This window comes from Octopus bimaculoides, chromosome 5 (genome assembly GCF_046866305.1).
Source record: "Octopus bimaculoides isolate indiv1 chromosome 5, ASM4686630v1, whole genome shotgun sequence".
In the NCBI taxonomy this organism is placed as follows: Eukaryota; Metazoa; Mollusca; class Cephalopoda; order Octopoda; family Octopodidae; genus Octopus; species Octopus bimaculoides.
In genome coordinates, this window is record NC_142932.1 from 115,044,885 (window position 1) to 115,070,497 (window position 25,613).

The 25,613-nt window shown below is 37.6% G+C and overlaps 1 protein-coding gene and 9 non-coding genes across 10 annotated transcripts in view; 2 read left to right on the forward strand and 8 right to left on the reverse strand.

Annotated features, from left to right (window-relative positions):
- LOC106880591 (transcription factor RFX4-like) overlaps positions 1-25,613 on the forward strand; it is a gene marked incomplete at its 3' end in the record, with an annotated part of 235,974 nt that overhangs the window by 64,668 nt on the left and 145,693 nt on the right. The window lies entirely within an intron of this gene.
- On the forward strand, positions 8,616-8,688 carry Trnaa-agc (transfer RNA alanine (anticodon AGC)). Its single transcript has one exon. It is a non-coding gene; the product is annotated as a tRNA-Ala (tRNA).
- On the reverse strand, positions 11,439-11,511 carry Trnaa-agc (transfer RNA alanine (anticodon AGC)). Its single transcript has one exon. It is a non-coding gene; the product is annotated as a tRNA-Ala (tRNA).
- Trnaa-agc (transfer RNA alanine (anticodon AGC)) lies at positions 12,689-12,761 on the reverse strand. The gene has a single exon. It is a non-coding gene; the product is annotated as a tRNA-Ala (tRNA).
- Positions 15,978-16,050, reverse strand: Trnaa-agc (transfer RNA alanine (anticodon AGC)). The gene has a single exon. It is a non-coding gene; the product is annotated as a tRNA-Ala (tRNA).
- Trnaa-agc (transfer RNA alanine (anticodon AGC)) lies at positions 18,320-18,392 on the reverse strand. Its single transcript has one exon. It is a non-coding gene; the product is annotated as a tRNA-Ala (tRNA).
- Trnaa-agc (transfer RNA alanine (anticodon AGC)) lies at positions 19,331-19,403 on the reverse strand. The gene has a single exon. It is a non-coding gene; the product is annotated as a tRNA-Ala (tRNA).
- Positions 21,417-21,489, reverse strand: Trnaa-agc (transfer RNA alanine (anticodon AGC)). Its single transcript has one exon. It is a non-coding gene; the product is annotated as a tRNA-Ala (tRNA).
- Positions 23,877-23,949, reverse strand: Trnaa-agc (transfer RNA alanine (anticodon AGC)). The gene has a single exon. It is a non-coding gene; the product is annotated as a tRNA-Ala (tRNA).
- Positions 24,891-24,963, reverse strand: Trnaa-agc (transfer RNA alanine (anticodon AGC)). Its single transcript has one exon. It is a non-coding gene; the product is annotated as a tRNA-Ala (tRNA).

Here is a 25,613-nt window from a genome sequence, read left to right on the forward strand (position 1 = left end):
CGTAGTTTTCTGTAGCAGAACCAGGCTACTTTTGAGTTGTGACTTACCTATCTATATTATATTAAAAATGAACTTCAATCTTGCTTGCTTGCTTGCTTGCAATCTTACACAGCCAAACCGGCGCATAATAAGAAAATACTCTGAAAGTACTCTGAAAATATTCTGAAATGTGAATACAAACAAAATAAAACAAGTTCCGCATAAATCGGATCAGTGGTTATTGAGATATTCGGGGTTTTGAGGGATATAAATATCCAAAACGGTGCATAATAGGAAAATACTCCGAAAATAACTTAACCCTGAAAGAAAGAACCTCTAACCTTTCCATTTGACATATTATGATGGGGAAAATATTCTAAAGTGAAAATGACTTTAAAAATACGGTAAATATTTCGTAAAAGACCCGTTCATAACCTCGGTATGAAATAGTTTTTTCCATAGGTTTCTTTCGAATGCATTCAACGTATCTCACCTCCAAATATTTGGCTGCTATTTCTAACACACCCTACTACCACGTAGCAGCTATTTGCGATAAATAACCCGAAATATCTGTCACGCGGTAGCAGAGCATGCAAGAAATAGTAGCCAAATCTTTCCTCTTCTGAGAAAAGGAGGCGATTACGATATCACATTCTTTGAAAGCATGTGAAATAACCTGGAAAAGTAAAAAAAAAAAAATTTTTTTAAAAACCCTACGAAGCAAAACTCCATTGCTGGGAAACTCAGGCTTTCCCTGTACCTGGAATTATTGGTGACCCAACGGGTCACAGGTAGTCTAGTCTAACCAACGTTTGGGGCTGCTTTTCCCATTCATACGCCTGTATGTAGGTGGGTTCGCCATATTCACCATTATTTACATATGCATATATCTACTTTGCATGAAGGTGCATAGCTCAGTGGTTAGAGCGTCAAGCTCACAACCATGAGGTAGCAATTTCGATTCCCAGACCAGGCTGTGTGTTATGTTTTAGTGCAAGACACTTTATTTCACATTGCTCCAGTTCACTCAGCTGTAGAAATGAGTTGTGACGTCACCGGTGCCAAGCTGTATCGGCCCCTTTGCCTTTCTTTTGGTTAACACCAATGGCGTGGAGAGGAGGGGCTGGTACGCATGGGCGACTGCTGGTCTTCCATAAACAACCTTGCCCGGACTTGTGCCTCGGAGGGTAACATTCTAGGTGCAATCCCATGGTCAGTCATGATCGAAGGGTGGAGTGGGGGGGGGGTCTTTACTCTTTGTATCTGCTTTATAGCGTCTTAGATCTGCATTTATCAATTTTATTGTACAATGCTTTTGCGCCATCTCAAGTTTTTGATAGTTGTGTCCTGTCATTGACTTTGTAACGCGTTTCTTCGTGTGAATGAACAGGGGAAAAAAATCATCATCATCATTATCATTATCATCATCATCACCATCATCATCAACATCATCATCAACACCAACGCCGCCGCCGCCGCCACCACCACCACCACCACCACCACCGTCATCATCATCATCATCATCGTCGTCGTCATCATCAGCATTATCATCATCGTCGTCGTTATAGCGGCGAGTTGACAGAATCGTTAAGCACGCCGGACAAAATGCTTGACAGCATTTCTTCTGTCCTAACGTTCTTGAGTTCAAACTCGGCCGATGTCGATTTTTTTTTTTTTTTTTTGCCTTTCATCTTTTGAGGTCAATAAAATAAGTACGAGTTGAGCACTTGAATCGATTTAATCGACTTAACCCTCACTTCACCCAAATCTACTGGATTTGTGCCAAAACTTGTAACCATCATCATCATCATCATCATCATCATTATTATTATTATTATTATTATTATTATTATTATTATTATTTTATTTTCGTCATCCACATCATTTGGATGTCCTGGTTCTTTATTTCCTCTATGTAATACTTTTTTTGCTCTCTCACCCTCCCTTTATTTATTTCTTGCTCTCCCTCTCTCTTCCCTTCTTTCTTTCTTTCTTTCTTTCTTTCTTTCTTTCTTTCTTTCTTTCTTTCAATACATGCTTTCTTTTTCATCGATTTCCTTTTCCTTCTTTCTCTCGTTCTTTCCGTCTTATTCTCCTTCTTTCTTTCTTGTTCCCATGCATTTCATTCTTTCATCTCTTTTTCTTTCATCTTCCTGTTGTCCTTATTTCTGTCTGTTCCTTATATTTATCCCGTCGTTTCTTTCTTCCCTCCCCCCACCCCCCACACACCTTACATTTAATGATCCTTGTTCGATTCATTCTGGCCTTCAAAACCTTCCAGGTTCCTATTCTAGGAATTTCGCCTTTCATGGTTCATTGCATTATTCACCCCCACCCCACCTTCACTATTTATTCACAGCTCACAACTCATCCCTTTCCATCCCCTGTGTCCGCATGTCTGTCTGTATGTCCGTATGCTTCCTACTCACCGTTTCTCTCTTTCTCTTTCCCTCATTCTCTCTCTCTCACTCCCTTTATCTATCTGTCTATGTATGTATGTATGTATGTATGTATCTATCTATCTATCTATCTATCTATCTATCTATCTATCTATCATTCTGTCTATCTGTTTGTCTATCTGTCTCTGTCTCTCTCTCTGTCTCTCTTTATCTCTTTATCTATCTATCTATCTATCTATCTATCTAATATTTTTTGGATATACATCTTACACGCACACATATACATACATATATAGATGTATGTATACATCTATATATGTATGTATACATACCTACCTACCGACCCACCTACCTACCTACCTACCTACCTACCTACCTACCTACCCACCTACCTACCCACCTACCTACCCACCTACCCACACATACATATACACACACACACACATACATACATACATACATACATATATACATACATGCATGCATACATACATACATACATACATACATACATACATACATACATATACATACTTACATGCAACGAGTATTTACACGAATTTCTTCGTATATTCTCCTTTTCTTACCCAACGTTTACACAGTCACGAAGTACGAAAACAAGGGTCCTTCAATGTGGTTACTTTATCTGCTAGAAATAGCAACTGTATTTCCTCAAATCAAACTCTATCTTCTCTGACAAGAAAGACATTGTTTATTAATGTGATCATGGGTTCACAACAGCAACAGAAAAAACACAATGGTCACACTTAGAATATCTTCGAACGTTTGTCTGTTCGATCACAGCTGGCCTGTGACTAAGCCCCCACCACCACTAACACAACAACTACAATCCCTGATTCCGCTTAATATCTAACAAGGTAACCTGTCCCACTGGTGATCTGTTTCGTAACATGGTAACCTGTCTCTGCGTTGTTATCTCCCTTACACTCAAACCATGCACTTGAGGCTGGTATGCTTGGGCGACTGATGGTCTTCCATAAACAACCTTGCCCGGACTTTTACCTCAGAGGATAACTTTCTAGGCACAATTCCATGGTCATTCATGACCGAAATAGGGTCCCATAAATATCCCATAAATATCCCATAAATAAGAAGTTCTAATCGATAACGATTGGATAAAGTACCAGACAGAGTTAGACTAAGGTCCTTATGACCGACTAAAGAGCTTGTTGCCATAGATACTTCAGTATGGACCTCTGTCCAATGACCAAACAGTGAATGTGTGTGTGTGTGTGTGTGTGTGTGTGTGTGTGTATGTGTGTGTGTATGTGTGTGTGTGTGTGTGTGTGTGTGTGTGTGTGTGTGTGTGTGTGTGTGTGTGTGTGTTTGTAGCTAAAATCCAAGCTATGTCCTCTTGAAGCACATCTGCTGATTCCCGTATTCCCAATCCATCTGTAGATGTTATATTTGTGTGAAGTATGCATAAGAGTTGAAAATTCCGGAAAATATTTCTTAGTAATTAGATTTATAAAGAGGAGATTAGAAAAAATGTTTGGTATTATTGATTCACCATTACACAAATTTCATTTACTTATGGGTATTATTCGATTCCCTGTTTGAAGAATTTCTAATAGGAGATATCTTACATGTTTCTTCTACATGTACGATTTTGTAACTCCTATTAGCAAATGAAACATGTGTAATGGTAGATAAATAATACCAAAAATTTTTCCAATCTCACCTTATCAATTCTCATTTGTGTTATTGGCGAAGTTGGCAATGCCGTTATTGTGGTTATAAATGCTGAGCATAGCAATTTAGAAATATCTCGATTTTTAAAGTTGCCAGATCTTTCGTCTACAAAGTTTGTGAGGAGTTAGAGACTGAAGATGGAAACATATTACCAGTATCAAAACATAAAATGCATTCTAAACACTCTGAAATCATCAGAACACCTGAATTTATCCAGCAAGTTCAACAGACCATTGATTACAATCCCAGAAAGTCCATTAGGTCAATTGCAAAAGGTGTCCATGTGTCAGAAGGAACAGTCAGAGATGTTGTCCATGAAGACATCAGATATAAGTCTTATATGATGAAGAAAAGTCAATTTGTCAGAAAAAGCAAAAGAAACTCACTACATCAGATCTAAAAGGCTCTTAAACAAACTGAAAAATCCAGAGGAAGAAGATTTGATTTGATTTTTCTCAAACGAGAAAAACTTCGACCAAAATCAGAAAGTTAACAAGAAATGACAGATGGTTATGTGCAGACCCATCTGAAGTTGCATACAAACTTTCCGGCAACTCTCATGCTTTTAGGGGTTGTCAGCAATGAAGGACATGTGATTCCTCCTTACTTCTTTCCACAAGGCCTTAGAGTTAACTCTGCCGTCTACGTTGAGGTCCTGGAAATAACTGTTAAGCCCTGGACAGACAGTGTATGCAAAGGAAGGCCATATGTGTTTCAGTAAGACTCTGCACTATCACACATGGCTTTAGTAACACAGGAATGGATGGCTGAAAATTTTTAAGATCACATAACTCCTAACATTTGGCCTCCTAATTCTCCAGATCTAAATCCATTGGACTATTACATGTGGAACGTTGTTGAGAGAGAAGTCAATGAACACGTCCATAACACCAAAGATTCTATGAAAGCCACCATTTTCGGAGTAATGTCCAAAATGAACCAGGACCACTTGATTCGAGCATGTAGATGATTTAGATCTCATAGAAGCAGTTGTTGAAGCTGAAGATGGCTTTATTGAATGACATTACAGGAAAGAAGATTTATTTTTATCCTCATAGCATTTTTGATAAAGTTATCTCTTATTATATATCTGTTTTCTTTTTGTTTGTTTTTATAAACATAAATCTGTCCTCAAATATCTTACGCACCCTGTACATATATATATATATATATATACTTGTCAATCAATCTCTGTACACAAACACATATACACATATATTTACACACGTGTGCGGGCTTATCTAATGTTGATCGGCATCTATATAGTTCAGTCTATGCTGGTATGTATATATCTATGTGTCATTGTGTGTGCATGTCTGTAGGGACCATGACGCCTAAGTGTTTATGCACCTATGTATATATATAGGCGTGTGTCTGCGTGCTTTTGTATGTGTAAGTGAAAACTGTAGCTTAGATGTAGTTGCATGTCTATCGCTGGTTACCAACACAGCAACAACAACGACAACAACGACAATAACAACAACAACAATAACGACAACTACATCTTTCATATTTCGAAAACTCATTACCAGACGCCGCCAATCATTAAATTAATTTCATGGTGTGTGGTAATCTTCGTTCCGGAACGAATGTATCTTTTTAAATAGTCTGGCTAATCTGGCTTTGATTTTCTCACACTCAATTATATTACTAATGTACTTTATACCAGTTTAACTATGACCAATAGCTATTTCAAAAGTAAACAGTAGCCATTTTTACACTTTAATAATACTTTGTACGTACTATACAATAGTTTCGCTTGTTAATTGTTCAGCTGCTTTTGCTCCGGTTGACGATGGTGTTGATGGTGATGGTAGGCCCGAAATTTTGGAGGAGGGGGCCAATCAATTAGATCGACCACAGTACGCAACAGGTACTTAATTTATCGACCCCGAGAAAATGAAAGGCAAAGTCGACCTCGGACAGCCGAAATACCGCTAAGCATTTCGCCTGGCGTGCTAACGATTCTTTTCAACTCTAGGCACAAGGCCCGAAATTTTGGGGGAGGAGGCCAATCAATTAGATCGACCCCAGTTTGCAACTGCTATTTAATTTATTGACCCCGAAAAGATGAAAGGAAAAGTCGACCTCGACGGAATTTGAACTCAGAACGTAGCAACGGGCTAAATACCGCTCGTCCAGCGCGCTAGCGATTCTACCAGCTCACCGCCTTATTAATAATAATAATAATAATAATAATAATAATAATAATAATAATAATAATAATAATAATAATAATAATAATAATAATAATAACACAAATAATAATAATAATAATAATAATGATAATAATAATAATAATAATAATAATAATAATAATAATAATAAACACGCCAGAAAAGGTCACAGAAAACGAGAAAGCAACCATACTCTGGGATATGCCAATACACACAGATAGAGAAATTAAGGCAAATAGACCAGATATAGTTGTCAAAGATCATGAAGAAAAAAAATGCTTTCTAATTGATGTATCAATACCAGCAGATGACAACGTTTCTCAAAAAGAAATGGAAAAACTTTCAAAATACAAAGACCTGGAAATAGAGATAACTCGAATGTGGAATCTAAAAACAGAAACAATTCCTATCATAGTAGGTGCCTTAGGTATAATAAAAAAATATTCAGACAAATACATAACAAAAATAGCAGGACTTACAAATATATATAACATACAGAAAATTGCACTACTGGGTACTGCACACATTCTACGCAAAACACTTTCAATACAGTAAACATAAGAGCACCACAGCAAACCACAGCACATACCCAAGGCGCACAGAGCTGCGCTCGGTAGTGAAGTGAAAGCACGTTATAAAAATAAAACTACTGAATAATAATAATAATAATAATAATAATAATAATAATAATAATAATAATAATAATAATAATAATAATAATAATTATAATTATCATTATTATTATTATTATTATTATTATTATTATTATTATTATTATTATTATTATTATGCCTCCTCATCGATATGACTGTCCCAATCGACATACGTGTATCTCTTAAGACCTACCAAAAACTGAGCAAGTATAAATATCTTGAAATAGATATTGGCAAAACGTGGAGCCTCATGACTAAAATGATACCTGTTGTTATAGGTGCCCTGAGAATGATAACAAAAGGGGCTTATTGCTTGCTACGTAGCTCAGATACCAGGGAACCCAAAATGGAAGAAATTCAAAAAATAGTGCTCATGGGAACTGCTCATATCCTACGTATTAATATTGCTTTTGTAATCCCAAATGCATTTTAATCTGTAAACGGTGTTGAAATGCTTTTAAACGGACATAATAACAAATATCTTTTACTGTCATCTTAAGATCAGACTATCATCTTATAATCAAATTACTTTTAAAGCAAATTTCTGATTTACTTATGTTTTGATAGACATTCTCTAGAACAATACTATGTGCAAAACCAGATATATGACACCCTAGGCATAACACCAGCTTGAAATTCTAACTCGTTGTCCCTTGAGGTCTTTGGGTGCGACTTGGAGTCAAATTGTACAAATACAAAGCAATAGTCAAACATATTCTTTTATTCTTTTACTTGTTTCACTCATTTGCCTGCGGTCATGCTGGAGCACCGCCTTTAGTCGAACTAACCGAGCCCAGGACTTATTCTTTGTAAGCCTAGTACTTATTCTATTGGACTCTTTTGCTGAACAGCTAAGTTACGGGCACGTAAGCACACCAACATCGGTTGTCAAACGCCGATGGGGGACAACACACACACACACACACACACACACACACACACACACACACACACACACACACACACACACACACACGCATATGCGACGGGCTTCTTTCGGTTTCCGTCTACCAAATCCACTCACAAGGCTTTGGTCGGCCCGAGGCTATAGTAGAAGACACTTGCCCAAGGTGCCACGCAGTGGGACTGAACCCGTAACCATATGGTTGGGAAGCAGGTTTCTTACCACATAGCCACGCCTGTGCCTGGAAGTTCATACACGCACACACGCATGCATGATATCACATAATAATAATAATGATAATAATAATAATAATAATAATATTCTTAAATATTCACTAGAACAAAACTGTACAAATCCAAATATATGGTACCCTAGGCATAACACCTACATGAACTTCTAACTTGTTGTCTCTTGAGGTCTCTGGGTGAGACTTGGATCCAACTTGTACAAATGCAAAACAAAAGTCAAACATAAAATAATAATAATAATAATAATGATAACAACAGTGTGCAACTAGTGCAATTTTGTGTAGGATAACAGAATTCCTAGCAGTTTCTCTCTCACAATGTGTGTGTGATAGAGAGAGTATGCATGTGTGCATGTGTGTGTGTGCGCATTTGTGTGTCTGTGTGCATGTTTATTTGTGTAACGACACAATGCCCCAACATGCCGATATTAGCAGTCAGCCACACATACAGACACACACACACACACACACTCTGTCCATACATAAGCAAACATGAAAATATCTTTCATGCTATATACCTAAATTAAAGAAAATCAGTCAGTCGGGGAATTAGCTCAGATGGTAGAGCGCTCGCTTAGCATGCGAGAGGTACCGGGATCGATGCCCGGATTCTCCAGTTGTGCTTTTTTTTTTTTATTCTTTTAGTATGTGTTTCAACGCAATTTTTAATCTTGCTCCAGCTGCATTTACCTAATTGGCTGGTGTGAGGTACCATCATGGTACCCTTGTAATCAGGCCTTTTATTTATGTCTTTTATTCAACTATGACCATCCATACGGAAGCATTTGGTCCCTATTATTTCAGTTTGATAGATAAAACTTGACCATTCGATAAATAAAGAAAAATAAACCAGACTACAATACTAATAGTATCGATTTGATATCCTAAAACCATTGAAGACTCCAGCATGGCCGAAGTCAAAGATCTGAAATCATTTGAATAATATATGTGACTGTTAGGATGTCTCACATGGTACACTGTCAACTAAGGTACAGGAATTACAAAATTCTAAAATTGAAGTATACAGAAGAGAATCCAGGAAACAATCGCGATATCTCTTGTATGCTAAGCGATCAGTCTACCATCTGAGGCAATTCCCATCACGTGGCTCTGATTTTTAAGTAATGTATATATTACTGGTTTGTAGAGTTGTTTGTAGGTATAAGTCAGTGCAGTTGTCTGTTAAAACTTAGCTGTCCGATAAGTAGAGAACGATAGTGTGTGTATGACACTGCTATAAGCAATGGGTTGCATAGGATGGCAGAATTCTGTTAATGACGTTGCTCTAGAATGGCCGCAGTCGAATAACTGGAGCCAATAAAACAATGCATATGACTTTACGGCAAAATGCTGATAACATACATATGTAAAAAGGATGAAAGAATTCTTATACGCAAACTCGCACTGAAAGTATGTTATGGGGAGAACCTGGGAATCGATCCCGGTACCTTTTGTATGCTAAGCAAACGAACTACCGTCTATGATAATTCCCTCACGTTACTGCCGTTTTTGAATTATTCTTTTCTACTCTAGGCACAAGACCCGAATTTTTTGGAAAGTGGGGCCAGTCGATTAGGTTGACCCCAGTACGCAAATTGTACTTAATTTATCGACCCTAAAAGGATGAAAGGCAAAGTCGAACCTCGGCGGAATCTGAACTCAGAACGTAAAAGCAGACAAAATACCTATTTCGTTATTGCCCACAAGGGGCTAAACATAGAGGGAACAAACAAGAACAGACGAACGGATTAAGTCGATTACATCGACCCCAGTGCGCAACTGGTACTTAATTTATCGACCCCGAAAGGATGAAAGGCAAAGTCGACCTCGGCGGAATTTGAACTCAGAACGTAACGGCAGACGAAATACTGTTTCTGCTAGCTCACCGCCTTGCCGTTTTTAATTATTAACCATTAAAAAGTGGGCTTGACATTACAGGATATAATAACGAATACAATTCTAAATTGTAAGTGTACCTCTATAAGAAAAGATCGTACTTGGAGAACTCGGATGTCGATCCGGGTACCTCTCGCATGCTAAGCAAGCGCTCTACCACCTGAGATAATTCCCCTTACAGGTAACAAGTGCTTAATTAATAGCCAATAAAAGAATGTGTGTGACAGTTTAGGATAGGGATGGACAAGTTGGGTTCGATGACAGCTGTAAATGCTGCGACCCCCTTCGGTCATGACCTAGAAAGTTACCTTCCCAGGTACAAGTCCGGGCAAGGTTGTTTATAGAAGACCAGCAGTCGCCTATGCATGCCGGCCTCACCTCTCCACGCCACCGATGTTATCCAAGGGAAAGGCAAAGGCCGATACAGCTTGGCATCAGTGACGCCGCAACTCATTTCTACAGCTGAGTGAACTGGAGCAACGTGAAATAAAGTGTCTTGCTTAAGAACACAACACGCAGCTCGGTCCGGGATTCGAAATTACAACCTCACTTGTAAGTTCCATGCGCTGTAAATACTGGTACTTTATTTTATCAATTTCGACATGATAATAGGCAAAGTTAACCTCGCTTCTATTCAAAGAATGTAAAGAACCGGTAGAAATATCATCAAACAGTTTACAATATTCTAGATGCAGTACCAGGCAGTGGCTCTCATGGCTTCTGATCTTAACTAATGTACATGTTTTGTCTTGGTGTAAAAAACATTCTGCTCAGTTTTGCTTGACCATAACCACTTGAGCATGACCTTAACAGATTTTCTTGACCTTAACCAGGTCAACGGAGATAATCAGAAAAAGACTTGAAAGTCAACGTAAGATCGTAATACTTCATGTAAAGTAAATATAACAAATAATCCAGCATCCTTGTCCGGAACCGGATTCTTCCCCAAATCTAATCAGTTCGTACCAGTCACGAGGCCAAACATCCCTGAAAGTTTCATCCGAAACAAACAAGCAAACAAACACGATTGAAAACAATACCTCCGCCTTTGCTTAGGCAAAGGAAATAATAATTCTTTCTACTGAAGGCACAAGGCCTGAAATTTTGAGTGAAAGGGTCTAGTCGATTACATCGATTCCAGTGTTCAATAGGTGCTCGACTAGCTCCCTTCCACAAAATTTCATAACAATAATAACCATAGTGTGCAACAACTGCAATTTTACGTAATATAACGTGTGTAGATATAATTAGTGTGGTTGACTGTTAAGACTTAGCTATTCGATAAGTAGAAGCAATAAAATGAATACCTCAATACAATAAGTAATTCGATGAATTTGATGGCATAAAACCATTGAAGACATTGCTCTAGTATGGTCGTAATCGAATGATTGAGAGCAATAAAAGAACGTGTGAGTTTTTAAGTATGCAATAATTATACATAAAGATAAAAAAATAAATAAATTTAATAAGTGGAGAATCCGGGCATCGATCCCGGTACCTCTCGCATGCTAAGCGAGCGCTCTACCATCTGAGCTAATTCCCCTCACTCATTAGCCAGGTTTAATTAATAACTAATAAAAGAATGTTTCTAACTTTTTGGCTGATTAATAGAATTTTGAAACAAAACTACGCACTAAAAGCATTAAGAAGTGGAGTATCGGAGTATCGATCCTAGGTACTATTCAAGAGTGGTCCCGGTGCGCGCACTCGCACACTCACGCATCTGCGCTAGCTAATCGTGACTAGTCGATCCTACAACGACTATCTAGCGCAAATGCGCAAAACATGTATGAGGGTTTTTTTTAACAAAATAAATAATTTATTTTAAAACAAAATAAATAAGACACAAAGTTGTTGAATCTTCCCCATCTTACTCTTAAAGCATCGTTTTACGTTCTTCCAGGGTGTATTTTGGTGTCCCTGGTTTGATAATTTTTTTAATAAGTGGTAGAAAAGTTTCAGAAGAACGGTCAGGTACAAAGACTAAAAAACCTATTTTGATCCCCCTCTATCCCATCCTCCGTTGTATTTGTACATCATAGATTCATCTATTTCTACGATGTGCCCAAGTCCACCAATTTGGTAGGGGTAACGCAAAAGCTAATTACTTGTAACGTCCCTCATGTACTGATACCATTGAACAACAGTAGATTTTGAAAGACCGACTTTTTAATGGACTCTTTACCAAAAACAGGTAGTGTGTAATTTATTTACTTTGTGTAAAAAAAAATTATTTACTTTGTTTAGAAAAAAAACCCTCATACATGTTTTGCGCATGTATATAACAAATCATACAAAAGTGAAAAAATTAATAAACATGAAAGCTGAAAAAAAGTAAACATCTTACTGAATCTAATAACATTTTTCTAACAAATCCTAACCAAGCCTATTGGGGAAGCCAAAAGTCAACAATGTGTTGAAGTATTGAATCAAAAGGATCTCACCCCTTTAATTCAATCTCTTGTCGCCACATTAAGTCGATTTTTTAGTGGGGAGGTAACCCAGTTTTTTAATGGCAATTTTTTAATGGGTGTGAGATAACAAAAATGTACCGATATTTTTTTTTTTTTCTTTTCCTTAACAAAATATCTAATTCCATTAAATATGTGCGCCGTCTGATGATGCACCACGTGGACCGTTTCGTGGAACATAATGATAATGCACAAAAGAAGGATAATGCAATTCTAAAACACAAGCATAATCACTAAAATATTATCATGTGGAGAATCCGGGCATCGATCCCGGTACCTCTCGCATGCTAAGCGAGCGCTCTACCATCTGAGCTAATTCCCCTCACTGTCAAAGATGCTTTATTTAACGTATAAATCACAGTATGATAGGGTGTCTTGATGGCAGCGGGTGCGAGTCGGCGTGCCTGACTGTTATCATCTGCGTGGGCGTCCGTTCGGTTTACACGCACTTCGCACACTGTGTTACTGAAAACGCTTCGGTAAGGGTGTGTTCTGACGTGTGTGAGACAAGCACTTGGAGCTGAAAGTAAAAATTACAACTCCTTAGCGAGTAATAAAAATAAATGTCGGTTGGAGTGTCGTGGATGCATGAGAAGACAGGAAGAAAATATTAAGGCGTAGGAGTGGTTGTGTTGTGGTAAGTCGCTTCCATACGAACCACATGGTTCCGGGTTCAGTCCCACTGCGGGGCACCTTGGGCAAGTGTCTTCTACTATAGCCTCGGGCCGACCAAAGCCTTGTGAGTGGATTTGGTAGACGGAAACTGAAAGAAGCCCGTCGTATATATGTATATATACATGTATGTGTGTGTTTATATATGTTTGTGTGTCTGTGTTTTTCCCCCCTAACATCGCTTGACAACCGATGCTGGTGTGTTTGCGTCCCCCGTAACTTAGCGGTTCGGCAAGAGAGACCGATAGAATAAGTACTAGGCTTACAAAGAATCAGTCCTGGGGTTGATTTGCTCGACTAAACGCGGTGCTCCAGCATGGCCGCAGTCAAATGATTGAAACAAGTAAAAGAGTAGCAGAGTAGTCTGGCCTATTCCCCATTTTTTTTTCTTTTTTTGAGGAGAGGGTAGCCACAAGAAGACGCACACCAGGCTTTCCCTTTATTTCCCAGTTCAAATAGGCGAGCCCCGTCCGAACGCAACCCCCAGTATCAACAGCGAGGCCCGGCAGCATATGCTGGTTCCGTACCCCTTTGCGCAACTTCAAAATTCACTAATCCATCCTCAAACACTCTCCAAGCTTTCCTGTCACCTATAAACCCTCTTGCTTCTCTCACTCCAACACCTCTGACCACCGAAGCTTTCCTCACTCCATCCATCCACACAAACCGAGGTCTGCCTCTGGTTCTGCTGCCTACCTCTTCTACCTTCATCACCCTCCTTACCATCTGCTCCTCATCCATCCTCTCCATGAGGCCAAACCAACTCAACATTCGTCTATCCATTTTGGTTGTTAATTTTTCTCTCATTCCCGAGAGAAGGAAATGTACGCTACAGGATTAAGTACTGACTGAGCACAGGGGTCAATGTAATCGATTTAGCACATCCCCTGAAATTCCTGGCCTTGTGCCAGAATTTGAAACTATGATTAAAGCATTGAAGGCGGCGAGCTGCCAGAGGGATTAGCACACCGGGCGAAATGCTTAGCAGTATTTCGTGTCTTTATGTTCTGTGTTCAAATTCCGCCGAGGTCGACTTTACCTTTCATCCTATCAGGGTCGATAAAATTAAGTACCAGTTGCCCCAAAATTTCGGGCCTTGTACCTAGAGTAGAAAAGAATCGTTAGCAAGCCGGACTAAACGCTGCTAAACATTTTATCCGGCTACGTTCTGAATTCAAATTCCGCCGAGGTCGACTTTCTCTTTCAGGGTCGATAAATTAAGTACCAGCTGCGTATTTGGGACGATCTAATCGACTAGGCCCCTCCGCCAAAATTTCGGGCCTTGATCCTAGAGTATAAAAGAATCGTTAGCACGCCGGACTAAACGCTGCTAAGCATTTCGTCCGGCTACGTTCTGAGTTCAAATTCCGTCGAGGTCGATAAATTAAGTACCAGTTGCGTATTGGAGTCGATCTAGTCGACTGGGCCCCTCCGCCAAAATTTCGGGCCTTGACCCTAGAAGTATAAAAGAATCGTTATCACGCCGGAATAGACGCTGCTAAGCATTTCATCCGGCTTTACGTGCTGAGCTAAAATTCCACCGAGGTCAACTTCACATTTCGTTCTTTCTGGGTCGATAAAATAAGTACCAGTTGAGCCTTGGGGTCAATACATTCAATTGGACCCCTACCCCAAAAATCTCAGGCGTTCTGCTTTGAGTAGAACGGATTATTAAAAGTAGCCCCCTACCCTTTTTTTCTTTTACGACTTCAATACGGTGTGATTTGAGGGAGATTTGGCTACTAATTCTAGCAAACTTAGTGACCATGGTGTGGCTTTACTTCTTGTCTCGTTCAGTTTATGTGCAGTCCATTGAGGGATCAGGTGACCATTTTTACCACCTACCCACACATCATTGACCAATAGTATGCGAGGAAAAGGCGTAGAATGGGCGGGGTTTAAAATGAGGCGGTGATAGAGTAAAAGGAACGTTGGTAGTGGGAGAGTGAAAGCTAAATTTACCCAGCATGGAGAATAGACAAGAGTGAGTAGAGAAAGAGGAAGACGGAAATAGAGAGGTCGCGTAAGAGAGAGAGAGAAAGTGAAAGAGTGAGAGATGAGGTTAAGAGAAATACTGGCATTCTTTTCTTTTATTCTTTTATTCTTTTAGTTATTTCAGCTATTTGAATGCGGCCATACTGGAGCACCGCCTTGTACTTATTCTGTCGGACTCTTTTGCCGCACCACTAACTTACAGGGGGGCTAAAAGCAACAGTAACATTCCACCCTTAGGGGTAGGCCACATTTAAGTGGCAAATATACTTCACCTTGTCGTGCAGTATATTGCCTGCACCAATGTTCTTCATTATTTTCGAAGCTACTCAAGTGAGGGAGCCGGTTTGATCACCGAACAGGTAATACTGGATTACGTAGTATCAGGTGTCATAAGTATATGAGAAAATCCCTGATCTCATGGTCATTTATTAAGTATTGAACGATATTCTTTTCTACTCAAGGCACAAGGCCCGAATTTTCTTTTTTTTTTTTTTTTTTTTGGTTGGGGGAGAGAGCCAGTAGATTAGATCCACCTCAATACGCAACTGGTACTTAATTTATCGACCCCGAAAAGATGAAAGGCGGAATGGACCCCGGCGGAATTTGAACTCAGAACGTAAAAACAAACAAAATACCGCTAAGAATTTTGCCTGGCGTGCTAACGATTCTGCCAGTATTGGATGATATTGCGTACCAAACTGGGTCGGTCATCTAAATCTATTGTAGACAATGCTCCAGCATGGCCACAATTGAATGACTGGAAACAATAAAACAATATGAGTGACCATTATCATAGTGTTAACTCACATAAGAACCATGAATAGAAAGATATAATAACAGACTGCTAAAATGTTGCTAAGCACACAAAATTTGGAGAATCCGGGTATCGATCCCGGTACCTCTCGCATGCTAAGCGAGCGCTCTAACACCTGAGCTAATTCCCCTCACATCGTTACACTTTTCTTTTTAATTAATAACTAATAAATGAACTTGATTTTCAAAGCATATAATCATTTTTTCAACGATGTGCAGAACACCTGAGATTTGGGGGTAAGGGATTAGTCGATGACATCGATCATAGGGTTCGACTGGTACTTATCTTATCGACCTCCAAAGGATGGAAGGCTAAATTGACCTTGGAAGAATTTGAACTCAGAACGTAAAGCCAGACAAATGCAACAACGCATTTCGTCTAACGTTCTCACGATTCCGTCAAATCACCGCCTTTTTAAAAAATTTTAATTGTTTTCTTTTAATTATATATTATCGATGCTATCATACATAAATGAGAGCGATAATACAATTCTAAAATGCAACCGCGCGATAAAATTATGACGTGGAGAACCCAAGCTTCGATCTCAGTATCACTTGCATGCTAAATGAGCGTTCTACCATCAGAGCAAATTCCCTTTCCCTCTTTTTCACTATCATTAATTAATAACTAATATTTTTTTCTTTCTCTTCCTTTATATATATATATATATATATATATATATATATATATATATATATATATATATATATATATATATATATATATATATATATATATATATATATATATATATATATATATATATATATATATATATATATATATATATATATATATATATATATATATATATATATATATATATGCATCTTTGTATTTAAAAGTTGTAATTTAAAACGTGATCTCTCGTACATTTGACTGTAGAAATGAAGCTATTTTCAGACATAAAAGAACGTGTATAACTTCTTAGGGCGTAACTATGATATGCATAAGTAGAATGATAACAAATTTTAAAACAAAAAACAAATAATTTACAACACGTGGAGAATCCGGGCATCGATGCCGGTAACTCTCGCATGCTAAGCGAGCGCTCTACCACCTGAGTTAATTCCCCTGACATGCAGCTTTGCCTTTAATAATTAATATAGGCGGAGGAGTGGCTGTGTGCTAAGTAGCTTGCTTACCAAACCACAAGGTTCTGGGTTCAGTTCCACTGCATGGGACCTTGGTCATACATACATACATATATATATATATATATATATATATATATATATATATATATATATATATATATATATATATATATACATATATATATATATATATATATATATATATATATATATATATATATATATATATATATATATATATATATATATATATATGTATATATATATATATATATATATATATGTTTGTGTGTCTGTGTTTGTCGCTCCATCACCATCGCTTGACAACCGATGTTGGTGTGATTACGTCGTTGTAACTTAGCGGTTCGGCAAAAGTAACCAATAGAATAAGTACTAGGCTTAGAAAAATAAGTCCTGGGATTGATTTCTCCGACGAAATGTGGCGCTCCAGCATGGTCGCAGTCAAATGACTGACACAAGTAAAAAAAATAAAGTAATATTATATAATAGAATATGTATGACCTCATACGAGAGTCACGGGCAACTTGCGGCAGTTTCTAAACGGCACGTTTTTTTAGCCTTGCCACCGACTGATGCTAAGACATATTGCATGCTGCTCGATTCACAAAAAAATGTTGCTCATACGTGACTTACGATATAACGGCAAAATATATTTGTTAAAACGATACCAGAATTCCAAAATAAGATCCATTATGTTTGGAATTGGAGAATCCGGGTAACGATCCCGGTACCTCTCGCATGCGAATCGAGCGCTCTACCATCTGAGCTAATTCCCCTTGCAGGTCTCTCAATGTCATTATTAACATATGATAGAATGTATGTGACCATATAAGACAGTCACGGGCAACCTGCGATATTTTCTAAACCACACTATTAAACGAAAAATGCTACTCTATTTTTTAATGCAGCGACCCGCTTCACGCTGAAGGTAGATCATGCATGATTTACGATGTAACGGCGATATACATACGTAACAACGATAACATGATTCTAAACCAGTGGTTCTCAACCATTTTCCTCGCCAATGGACCTCTTTCATTCCTATTTTACTCATGCAGACCCCCTATAACCTATCGATATTTTAAAAAAGATCCTGTTGCATTTTTATTATTAAATATTACTAGGAATCGTATTAAAAAATTGTTAAAATATTTCATATATCGTAGAATATTGCACATAGATTTAAGCAACAAAATCTCAAATGGACCTTCGAGGGTCATATGGCCCCTGGTAGAGAAAACATTGTTCTAAAATATAAGCTTGCACAAAAATGTTAGCGTGTGGAGAATCCGGGCATCGATCCCGGTACCTCTCGCATGCTAAGCGAGCGCTCTACCATCTGAGCTAATTCCCCTGGCACGTTTCGTTTCCTTTAATTATTAACATAGGCACACGAGTGGCTGTGTGATAAGTGGCTTACTTTGCGTTTAGTCCCACTGCATGGCACCTCGGTCAAGTGTCTTCTACTATAGCGTCGGACCGACCAAAGCCTTGTGAGTGGATTTAGTAAACGGAAACTGAAAAAGCCCGTTGTATATATATATAAAGAAAAAATTATTAAATAGTGCGATACAGTAGTATTGCTTCCCTGTTAAACAAATCACCATCAGGTTAAAGTATAAATACTTTATACATTAACCTGATGGTGCTACGTTATAATGGTGACATATATTTGTAGAAATGATAACAGAATTCCAAAATAAGACAGCGCTAAATAATACGCTATGAATTGGAGAATCCGGGCATCGATCCCGGTACCTCTCGCATGCAAAGCGAACGCTCTACCATCTGTGCTAATTCCCCTTGCATTTCTTTTATTTCCATTATTAACATGTAATAGAATGTGTGTGACCATATACGACAGACATGGTCAGCCTGAAGCACTTTCTGGATGGTACTCCTAAACGAAAGATCTTATTCTATTTTTTACTGATGCAGCCCGCTTCACGCTGAACGTACTTCATGCCTGATTTACGATATAACGGTGATATACATATGTAAGAACGATGACATGATTCTAGTACAGTAGTTCTCAACCATTTTCCGCCCTCTTTGGACCTCTTTTATTCCTATTTTACTTACGTGGACCCCTACAGCCTTTCGATGTTTCAAAAAAAATCCTATTGTATTTTTATAAAACATTCCTAGGAATTGCATAAGAAAAATTGTTAAAATATTTCAGATATTAGAATATTGCACATAACTTTAAGCAACAAAATTCTAAAAGGCCATATGAATCCATGTTGAAAATAATTGTTCGAAAATGTAAGCTTGCACAAAAATGTTAACTAGTGGAGAATCCGGGTATCGATCCCGGTACCTCTCGCATGCTAAGCGAGCGCTCTACCACCTGAGCTAATTCCCCTCACATTGTTACACTTTTCTTTTTAATTAATAACTAATAAATGAACTTGATTTTCAAAGCATATAATCATTTTTTCAACGATGTGCAGAACACCTGAGATTTGGGGGTAAGGGATTAGTCGATGACATCGATCATAGGGTTCGACTGGTACTTACCTTGTCGACCTCCAAAGGATGGAAGGCTAAATTGACCTTGGAAGAATTTGAACTCAGAACGTAAAGCCAGACAAATGCAACAACGCATTTCGTCTAACGTTCTCACGATTCCGTCAAATCACCGCCTTTTTTAAAAATTTTAATTGTTTTCTTTTAATTATATATTATCGATGCTATCATACATAAATGAGAGCGATAATACAATTCTAAAATGCAACCGCGCGATAAAATTATGACGTGGAGAACCCAAGCTTCGATCTCAGTATCACTTGCATGCTAAATGAGCGTTCTACCATCAGAGCAAATTCCCTTTCCCTCTTTTTCACTATCATTAATAACTAATATTTTTTCTTTCTCTTCCTTTATATATATATATATATATATATATATATATATATATATATATATATATATATATATGCATCTTTGTATTTAAACGTTGTAATTTAAAACGTGATCTCTCGTACATTTGACTGTAGAAATGAAGCTATTTTCAGACATAAAAGAACGTGTATAACTTCTTAGGGCGTAACTATGATATGCATAAGTAGAATGATAACAAATTTTAAAACAAAAAACAAATAATTTACAACACGTGGAGAATCCGGGCATCGATGCCGGTAACTCTCGCATGCTAAGCGAGCGCTCTACCACCTGAGTTAATTCCCCTGACATGCAGCTTTGCCTTTAATAATTAATATAGGCGGAGGAGTGGCTGTGTGCTAAGTAGCTTGCTTACCAAACCACAAGGTTCTGGGTTCAGTTCCACTGCATGGGATCTTGGTCATACATACATACATATATATATATATATATATATATATATATATATATATATATGTTTGTGTGTCTGTGTTTGTCGCTCCATCACCATCGCTTGACAACCGATGTTGATATGAATACGTCGTTGTAACTTAGCGGTTCGGCAAAATTAACCAATAGAATAAGTACTACGCTTAGAAAAATAAGTCCTGGGATTGATTTCTCCGACGAAATGTGGCGCTCCAGCATGGTCACAGTCAAATGACTGACACAAGTAAAAAAAATAAAGTAATATTATATAATAGAATATGTATGACCTCATACGAGAGTCACGGGCAACTTGCGGCAGTTTCTAAACGGCACGTTTTTTTAGCCTTGCCACCGACTGATGCTAAGACATATTGCATGCTGCTCGATTCACAAAAAAATGTTGCTCATACGTGACTTACGATATAACGGCAAAATATATTTGTTAAAACGATACCAGAATTCCAAAATAAGGTCCATTTTGTTTGGAATTGGAGAATCCGGGTAACGATCCCGGTACCTCTCGCATGCAAAGCGAGCGCTCTACCATCTGAGCTTATTCCCCTTGCAGGTTTCTCAATGTCATTATTAACATATGATAGAATGTATGTGACCATATAAGACAGTCACGGGCAACCTGCGATATTTTCTAAACCACACTATTAAACGAAAAATGCTACTCTATTTTTTAATGCAGCGACCCGCTTCACGCTGAAGGTAGATCATGCATGATTTACGATGTAACGGCAATATACATACGTAACAACGATAACATGATTCTAAACCAGTGGTTCTCAACTATTTTCCTCCCCAATGGACCTCTTTCATTCCTATTTTACTCATGCAGACCCCCTATAACCTATCGATATTTTAAAAAAGATCCTGTTGCATTTTTATTATTAAATATTACTAGGAATCGTATAAAAAATTGTTAAAATATTTCATATACCGTAGAATATTGCACATAGATTTAAGCAACAAAATCTTAAATGGACCTTCGAGGGTCATATGGCCCCTGGTAGAGAAAACATTGTTCTAAAATATAAGCTTGCACAAAAATGTTAACGTGTGGAGAATCCGGGCATCGATCCCGGTACCTCTCGCATGCTAAGCGAGCGCTCTACCATCTGAGCTAATTCCCCTGGTGCGTTTCGTTTCCTTTAATTATTAACATAGGCACAGGAGTGGCTGTGTGATAAGTGGCTTACTTTGCGTTTAGTCCCACTGCATGGCACCTCGGTCAAGTGTATTCTACTATAGCCTCGGACCGACCAAAGCCTTGTGAGTGGATTTAGTAAACGGAAACTGAGAAGAGAAGTTGTATATATATATAAAGAAAAAAATATTAAATAGTGCGATACAGTAGTATTGCTTCCCTGTTAAACAAATCACCATCAGGTTAAAGTATAAATACTTTATACATTAACCTGATGGTGCTACGATATAATGGTGACATATATTTGTAGAAATGATAACAGAATTCCAAAATAAGACTGCGCTAAATAATACGCTATGAATTGGAGAATCCGGGAATCGATCCCGGTACCTCTCGCATGCAAAGCGAACGCTCTACCATCTGAGATAATTCTCCTTGCATTACTTGTATTCCCATTATTAACATATAATAGAATGTGTGTGACCATATAAGACAGACATGGCCAGCCTGAAGCACTTTCTGGATGGTACTCCTGAACGAAAGATCTTATTCTATTTTTTACTGATGCAGCCCGCTTCACGCTGAACGTACTTCATGCCTGATTTACGATATAACGGTGATATACATATGTAAGAACGATAACATGATTCTAGTACAGTAGTTCTCAACCATTTTCCGCCCTCTTTGGACCTCTTTTATTCCTATTTTACTTACGTGGACCCCTACAGCCTTTCGATGTTTCAAAAAAAAATCCTATTGTATTTTTATAAAACATATATATATATAAAACATATATATATATATATATATATATATATATATATATATATATATATATATATATATATATATATATATATATATATATATATATATATATATATATGCATCTTTGTATTTAAAAGTTGTAATTTAAAACGTGATCTCTCGTACATTTGACTGTAGAAATGAAGCTATTTTCAGACATAAAAGAACGTGTATAACTTCTTAGGGCGTAACTATGATATGCATAAGTAGAATGATAACAAATTTTAAAACAAAAAACAAATAATTTACAACACGTGGAGAATCCGGGCATCGATGTCGGTAACTCTCGCATGCTAAGCGAGCGCTCTACCACCTGAGTTAATTCCCCTGACATGCAGCTTTGCCTTTAATAATTAATATAGGCGGAGGAGTGGCTGTGTACTAAGTAGCTTGCTTACCAAACCACAAGGTTCTGGGTTCAGTTCCACTGCATGTCCCATGGTCATACATACATACATATATATATATATATATGTATATATATATATATATATATATATATATATATATATATATATATATATATATATATATATATATATATATATGTTTGTGTGTCTGTGTTTGTCGCTCCATCACCATCGCTTGACAACCGATGTTGGTTTGATTACGTCCTTGTAACTTAGCGGTTCGGCAAAAGTAACCAATAGAATAAGTACTAGGCTTAGAAAAATAAGTCCTGGGATTGATTTCTCCGACGAAATGTGGCGCTCCAGCATGGTCACAGTCAAATGACTGACACAAGTAAAAAAAATAAAGTAATATTATATAATAGAATATGTATGACCTCATACGAGAGTCACGGGCAACTTGCGGCAGTTTCTAAACGGCACGTTTTTTTAGCCTTGCCACCGACTGATGCTAAGACATATTGCATGCTGCTCGATTCACAAAAAATGTTGCTCATACGTGACTTACGATATAACGGCAAAATATATTTGTTAAAACGATACCAGAATTCCAAAATAAGATCCATTTTGTTTGGAATTGGAGAATCCGGGTAACGATCCCGGTACCTCTCGCATGCAAAGCGAGCGCTCTACCATCTGAGCTAATTCCCCTTGCAGGTCTCTCAATGTCATTATTAACATATGATAGAATGTATGTGACCATATAAGACAGTCACGGGCAACCTGCGATATTTTCTAAACCACACTATTAAACGAAAAATGCTACTCTATTTTTTAATGCAGCGACCCGCTTCACGCTGAAGGTAGATCATGCATGATTTACGATGTAACGGCGATATACATACGTAACAACGATAACATGATTCTAAACCAGTGGTGCTCAACCATTTTCCTCCCCAATGGACCTCTTTCATTCCTATTTTACTCATGCAGACCCCCTATAACCTATCGATATTTTAAAAAAGATCCTGTTGCATTTTTATTATTAAATATTACTAGGAATCGTATAAAAAAATTGTTAAAATATTTCATATATCGTAGAATATTGCACATAGATTTAAGCAACAAAATCTTAAATGGACCTTCGAGGGTCATATGGCCCCTGGTAGAGAAAACATTGTTCTAAAATATAAGCTTGAACAAAAATGTTAACGTGTGGAGAATCCGGGCATCGATCCCGGTACCTCTCGCATGCTAAGCGAGCGCTCTACCATCTGAGCTAATTCCCCTGGTACGTTTCGTTTACTTTAATTATTAACATAGGCACAGGAGTGGCTGTGTGATAAGTGGCTTACTTTGCGTTTAGTCCCACTGCATGGCACCTCGGTCAAGTGTCTTCTACTATAGCCTCGGACCGACCAAAGCATTGTGAGTGGATTTAGTAAACAGAATCTGAAAAGAGCCCGTTGTATATATATATAAAGAAAAAATTATTAAATAGTACGATACAGTAGTATTGCTTCCCTGTTAAACAAATCACCATCAGGTTAAAGTATAAATACTTTATACATTAACCTGATGGTGCTACGATATAATGGTGACATATATTTGTAGAAATGATAACAGAATTCCAAAATAAGACTGCGCTAAATAATACGCTATGAATTGGAGAATCCGAGCATCGATCCCGGTACCTCTCGCATGCAAAGCGAACGCTCTACCATCTGAGCTAATTCCCCTTGCATTTCTTTTATTTCCATTATTAACATACAATAGAATGTGTGTGACCATATAAGACAGACTTGGCCAGCCTGAAGCACTTTCTGGATGGTACTCCTGAACGAAAGATCTTATTCTATTTTTTACTGATGCAGCCCGCTTCACGCTGAACGTACTTCATGCCTGATTTACGATATAACGGTGATATACATATGTAAGAACGATAACATGATTCTAGTACAGTAGTTCTCAACCATTTTCCGCCCTCTTTGGACCTCTTTTATTCCTATTTTACTTACGTGGACCCCTACAGCCTTTCGATGTTTCAAAAAAAAATCCTATTGTATTTTTATAAAACATTCCGAAGGAATTGCATAACAAAAATTGTTAAAATATTTCAGATATTAGAATATTGCACATAACTTTAAGCAACAAAATTCTAAAAGGCCATATGAATCCATGTTGAAAATAATTGTTCGAAAATGTAAGCTTGCACAAAAATGTCAACTAGTGGAGAATCCGGGTATCGATCCCGGTACCTCTCGCATGCTAAGCGAGCGCTCTACCACCTGAGCTAATTCCCCTCACATTGTTTCACTTTTCTTTTTAATTAATAACTAATAAATGAACTTGATTTTCAAAGCATATAATAATTTTTTCAACGACGTGCAGAACACCTGAGATTTGGGGGTAAGGGATTAGTCGATGACATCGATCATAGGCTTCGACTGGTACTTACCTTATCGACCTCCAAAGGATGGAAGGCTAAATTGACCTTGGAAGAATTTGAACTCAGAACGTAAAGCCAGACAAATGCAACAACGCATTTCGTCTAACGTTCTCACGATTCCGTCAAATCACCGCCTTTTTTAAAAATTTTAATTGTTTTCTTTTAATTATATATTATCGATGCTATCATACATAAATGAGAGCGATAATACAAATCTAAAATGCAACCGCGCGATAAAATTATGACGTGGAGAACCTAAGCTTCGATCTCAGTATCACTTGCATGCTAAATGAGCGTTCTACCATCAGAGCAAATTCCCTTTCCCTCTTTTTCACTATCATTAATAACTAATATTTTTTTCTTTCTCTTCCTTTATATATATATATATATATATATATATATATATATATATGCATTTTCTATTTAAAAGTTGTAATTTAAAACGTGATCTCTCGTACATTTGACTGTAGAAATGAAGCTATTTTCAGACATAAAAGAAAGTGT